The sequence below is a fragment of the Rhinolophus sinicus genome, linkage group LG02, assembly GCF_036562045.2.
Source record: "Rhinolophus sinicus isolate RSC01 linkage group LG02, ASM3656204v1, whole genome shotgun sequence".
Taxonomy (NCBI): Eukaryota; Metazoa; Chordata; class Mammalia; order Chiroptera; family Rhinolophidae; genus Rhinolophus; species Rhinolophus sinicus.
This window is the reverse complement of record NC_133752.1, coordinates 148,368,525-148,374,524: the sequence shown is the minus strand read 5'-3', so window position 1 is coordinate 148,374,524 and position 6,000 is coordinate 148,368,525. Positions and strand designations below refer to the sequence as shown.

Below are 6,000 nucleotides of genomic sequence, written 5' to 3'. Positions count from 1 at the left end.
CTGGAGGCCGCCCTGCAGCAGGCCAAGCAGGACATGGCCCGGCAGCTGCGCGAGTACCAGGAGCTCATGATCCTCAAGCTGCGCCTGGACTTTGAGATCGCCACCTACAGGCAGCTGCTGGAGGGCGAGGAGCGCAGGTGAGGGCTGGGCAGTGCTTCAGACGGTGATGGTGGAGTGCGGGGCACAGGGCGATCACCACCGGGCCTCACCAGCTGGGGGCGGGGTGGGGACAGGTGACCTGGGGATCCAGGGACTTGCTCTCTTGAGCCAGTGTTTCCACCATTTAACACACTTTTAGGCAAAAGGTCCCAACTAATGAGCACGCCCCTGGGTTGGGGTGACTCATGAAGTCATTCGCCCCCAGGGGTGGAGAGCAGGGGTCCGTTTGTCCACCATGACAGTTGCAGGGACCACGGCCCAACCAGGGGGAACAAGGTCCTCAGTGTGGAGTAACTTCTTCTCAGTTCTGCCCATCTTCCGAGCCCTAGGCAAGGCAGGGTTTATGGAAACAAAGTAGGGCCTGACTTTTGACCTTAGATAGCAGTGGGGACTGGACTCACTGGCTGCCAGCTCCACCCGGGGGACACCAGGCTGAAGGGAGGAACAGGGAACCCACAAAGCAATAGGCATGATGCATATATTACCTCCTTTAAATCTATAAAACCCCTGGGAGGGGTTCTATTAGCCCCATTTCACAGATGAGGAAACTGAGTCTCAGAGAGGGCAAAGGACCACCTCAAGGACACATAGGTAGACAGAGATTGAGTGAGGCTTGAACAATATTCTTCAGATAATTGAGCTGTCTTCTCTGTGGTCTCCTTTAAAATGCCCCTCCCACCACAGTCTCCCCTTTCAGGATGTTTAGGTCAAAGAAAGCGTAGATCTTTTGCTTTCTCTCTCCTCCAAGAAGCCATCAATAAAAGTGAATTATTTAAATTAAAGGGAGGAAGGATTGAGTGTAACGGTCCAAAAGGAGTCTTTACTCAAAGGGGCTGAGGGGACCTGAGACAACCAAGGAGCATGCAGGATGGAAAGGTTTCTGCCTGTCTGGAGAGCCAGGAGTATTTTGTCTTGGAGAATGGAGACTATTACACCTGGGAGATAGATCCATTCCCCTGCTTTCTCCTTCTCCCTTCAGGCTTGGACTCGGATTGGGGGCAAGGAGCGGCTGTAAGTAAAAAACAGGTGTAACTTGGGTTAGAGGGGCCAAATCTTAATCTCCTCCTCCAAATTTTTGTGTGTATCTCTTGGCAAGGGAGAAAGGGTCTGCTTCCTCTGTGTGTCTCCCTTTGTGGGGGGGGCTGTTTCTTCTCTTGGGGGTGAGTCTATGTTTGTGTGTGTTGGGGGAGGGTTCCCATGGTCTGTTCTTTGCGGGGAGGTTCTGTTGGTTTTGCCTGGGATGTGGGTGGGAGTTCTGCCGGTTTATCCTCATGGACGAGACTGTTTATTCTTGGGTGGGAGGAAATCTGTGTCTGACTTCTGTGGGGGCGGGATTCTTTAGTCTGTTTCTTAAGGGAAGGAGTCTGTGTATCTATTACTTTGGGGAGTTTGCACGGCTGTCTCAAGGTGGGAAGGAGGGTCTATGCGTTGTTCCCTGGAGGAGGAGTCTGTGTGTCTGTCTTCTGGGGTGGAGCCGGGGAAGGGGGTTTCCTTCCTCCACCAGCCGCTCTCTTCCCAGCCCTGGGCAGCGCTTCCACCTGCAGGCCAGGCTCAGCCTGGGGTCCTGCCGCTTTGCTGCCGCCGGGAGCGGGCTCCAGCGTCCTGGAGACAAGCGCCCCTGGCGGCGGCTGCGCGCTCTGCGGCTCCCCAGACTGTGTCGGCGACTTCAGCTGCAGAGGCTCCGAAAAATGCTGAACGCTTTTTATCCCGTTCAGAAGTCAAAGAACCGTAGCTTTTACCCCAAAGCTTAGCCCTTTGTCTCAGGTGCCCCTGCAATGGAGCTGACCCTCCCCTCCCGTCTCCCTCCTGTTCCTCACCCGTAGTATAAACTCTTGGGCTGCTGCTTTGCCCCTCTGAACTGCCCCCACCCCTCTTTTCCTGGGACTCCTCCTTTGCAATAAAACGTTCTGCAGTGGACTGACCTTCCAGGCTGTTGGCGTCTTCATTCCTCAGGCAATCCCCAGAATGAAGACAAAGCTGGCCAGATTTGGCACTACCAAGGGGCAACCCTCCTCGCCGGGGGTCCACAGTCAGCACTTCTTGGCAGAGCGGTTGAGAGCTGCATCCATTCATCTACCCACTCGTTCTACAAGCACTTACTGACTGGCGTCTCAGGGTCAGGCATAGCGCTTGGTGAGCAAGGCAACACTGGGTCCCGGCCTCTGGAGAGGACCTCTGGTGAGGAGGCAGGCTATAAACAAGGAAACACACCAGAAAGAGAATAGAGTGGGGTGGGGGTGAAGGGGCGCCTTCTACTGCCCAGGCAGGGGCCCTTGAGGACAGGCCCTGGGGAAGACGGCCCTCGCAGATTGGGGCTGGTGGCTATGAACACAACTGGGTGGCTCAGGCCCCAGGCCGGAGTTCAAGTTTAACAAGTGATTTGATGGTGGGCTGGGAACAACAAATTTTGGTGGAGGAAAGCATGTCTTTGGAATCAGACTGAGGTTCTACTTCTGCTTCTACTCCTAGGTCTGTGGTGTAGATTGGTTTGAGTTTTCACAAGGCGATTGGATTTTGGGGGACAGAAGATAGGCCAATTTGGGGGACTGGGGTGGCCAGAGAAGCGCTGGGTTTCTGGGTTCTTTTCTTGCCACACAGCCTTGAGAGAAGCCTCGGATCACTGAGCGCACATTCTTTTCTATTGCACAAAGGATTACAACATCAACGCATCTGGGGAACAATGGTTCCTGCTTTCTATGTTCTTGGGTGGGGCTAAGGTGCCGTCATTGACCAGAAGCTCTGGCTTTACCTTTTAAGGTTTGCTAGTGCCAGGGTGTCTGCTGTGTTTTCCTGGATCTCTGCCCGAAGAAGAACAGGTATCTAAAAGGCCCCCTTCCTTGGTAAACAGAGCAATCTCAGGCAAGAGGAATGGGACTGAAACTTGGCTGGCAGGCTGCCACCCAACCTGGAGGGTATTGGATACGGCCCCACTGGACTTACGTATCAGCCCCAGTTGATCCATACTGACTGACACCAACTGTGTAAATATTCTTAACAGCACTCCCAGGGGAGCTGCTCTTGAAACAAAGCCTCTCCTCAGAGCTTTTCCTCTGAGCTTCTGCTCTGAGGAGGGGCTTTGTGTTCCCTGCATTTTGCTAGGAGGTGATGACATTCTGTGATTTTCAAGGTCAGGCGTTTCCAGTTCTTGCTGTGCTGGTCATCTGTGGGAAGGGCAGAAGAAAATACCCCCAGGAGTTGTAAGCAGGATTTCTGATGTGACTTCTGTAGCCCACATCACCGAAGACTGGTTGTTACCCACATTTTTCCTTCCCAAATCCTAAGCCTGACGTTCAGTCCAGGAAATCCTAGTGGCTGTGGGGTCAGATTTGAGTCCCTTGCTGGGCCAGGGCCACATGAGTCACCAGCAATGTTTGCGGTTTGGGGACTGATTCTCTGAGTGGCTCCCCTGGCCATGAGCCACATTCCAGCCTGGGGTGGGAGAGAACAACCTGCTGCATTTATGGAGAGTCATTCACCAACTTAGTTAAAAGCTTTGTGAGTCGGAGTGACTTCTGAAGGGAGGAGGGTTGTCACCAGTGCAGTCATTGCTTCTCAGTAGAAGGGGACCGCAAGGGGTCAGCCCTATGTTGGCTCCTGGTGCCTGTCTCACACTTAATTGTACTTAAATGGGAGTATGTCAGATGCAACTTAGCTGTGTTAGCGTCTCTATTTGAGCCCCTAGAGGGCAGTGATGGTCTCATCCATTCATCTCCAGGGCCTGCCAGGTAGTAGAGGAAAGCAGGTTGAGGCTCTGTGGTCCTGAGTGCTCTGCCCTGTCCTTGGATGGATTGGGCCTGTTCTTCACCATTATCGTGTCTCACCCTGTGGAAACCCCGTGGGAGTCTCTTGATGTGTCTAAATGCAATCCTTCCAGAAGTGATTCCAGCTGCAATTTGGCAATCAGACCAGCCTGGAATAAGGAAGGAAGGGCCCGGATGGTGTTTCCAGTCTTGCTGCTCCCTTGGCCAAACTCTTCACCTGTTCTGTCCCACTCTCCCCAGATCTAACTGGTAATGATTCATTGATCTCTTTCATTTTTCCTCCCTACTTAGCCTCTCTACACAACAGTTTATCTATAAAATAAAAATAGTACAGGTAACTATAATAGGGTTGTTTAAGAATTAAATATATTACTACATGTAAAGTGCTTAAAACATAGTACGAGTTGTATAGATGTAACCAATATATCACTTATTGAAGTTCTTAGGAAGGGTTTTGAGCAACTTTAGAAAAGGCACTACAGAGTCTAAGGTCAGTTGACCTCCCTGTACCCCAGCTGGAACCAAAGTGACTGTAGGACAGGAGGGTAGGTAGGGAAGCAAAAGAGTTAGAGCGAGGGCTCCCCAGCGGGAGGGCACTTCCCCAGCATGACGCCCAGCGTCACCTGCCCACCATCACTCTAATCTTTGCCCAGTTATCCATCTGGAACCCCACTTCACCAGCTCATGAGTCCACCTGTGCACCCACACTGCACTCATATCCACATGCACCCACAAAATCCCCTCTTTAGCCCATATACACAGGCATACACACATTCACACACAGAAGCACACTTATAGAAGCCCTCACAGTCACACACACACACACACACACACACATATAAATGTGTTTCCACATAGATGCCCAGAGATGTGCATGAACCTTGATGTAATCATACTGTTCTACTCACAGACAGCTGCCTCTAGACAGTGAGTTATGCAAAATGAAGATGCAGACAGCATGCACATAGCACAGCTGCATGAGCCCTGGGAGGGCCCTACCTTCTTCCCTCTAGCCCCTGGTTCTGCCCCACCTCTCCTAAAGAACAATACAGCTTTAAGTTGGTAAGGGACCTTAACAGCCATCTAATCCAAATATTTGATTTCACTAGCGAATACACTGAGGCCCAGAGACGGAGGTGACTTGCTAAAGGTCACACAGCATTCCATTTCTTTACCATTCTGCATCATGAGTGTTATATGTTTTATTTATTCACCTTTGTGCCTCTGCCTGAGCTGGTCCAGGCACGGGAACCTAGAGGGAGGTGAGAATTGTGGAGCTGGAGTGGGAAAGAGGAGAAGGTCAGAAGTGGAAGGAGGGGGAGAGAGTGAAGTGTGGCTGGTCATCAAGGCCCAGCTGGGCTGATGAGACCAGTGAGATGGGAAGGGAGGGGTCAGTTGACAGAGATGAGAAGTCCCTCAGAAATGGAGTTGCAGGTGGCTTCTGAACTGGGGAGCAATGGAAGGATGGGGCTGGCTGGACCTCAGGTCTGGACTCCTCACAGGGCCTGCTTCTGAGCAGTGTGGTGTCACAGCACAGAGGGCTGGTTAGGGCAACCATACACTCTGGGCTCGCCCAGGGCTCTGTCCTGCTCAGAATTCCATCAGGAGGGTGGAGGGACCACATCGGTGGCCAGAACACCTGGGATTGATCTTATTCTCTAAAAGAATCTCTCTCTTTTCAGACCACTCACTTCTGGTCTCTCAATATGTGTTCATAGTTATTTTGGTTGCCCTGCAGGATGAGCTGGGGATTAACGTTTATGCTACAGTTTTCGGGGCCTGGCACTAGGCGTTTAGAGATTCGCCCTGCTGTACAGATGTATATTCAGGGACTCACCTTAGTCCATAGTGAAGCAGAGGGGCCATCTCCCCACTCCCTCTGCCACTTTTAAGATCCTTTCAGTGTCAGAGTGGGGGCGGGAGGGGCACAGTTCCCTGAACAAAGGAGCTCAATGGCTCTGGAAGACACGGCGATTTCTCTGTGTACTTGCAATCTCTGATCACAGATACACGTGTAACGAGAGGTTGGCCATGGTCCTGAGTCCCAGGGAGGTGTCTACATTACATTCTGCAAAAGACT

The 6,000-nt window shown here is 52.0% G+C and overlaps 1 long non-coding RNA gene across 1 annotated transcript in view; it reads left to right on the top strand.

Moving 5' to 3' along the window:
- The window catches only part of LOC109443768 (keratin, type II cuticular Hb6), a 28,101-nt gene continuing 22,101 nt past the window's right edge, over positions 1–6,000 (top strand). Inside the window, exon 1 of the long non-coding RNA XR_012493961.1 lies at positions 1–137. This is a non-coding gene — a long non-coding RNA (keratin, type II cuticular Hb6). The remainder of the gene's footprint in view (positions 138–6,000) is intronic.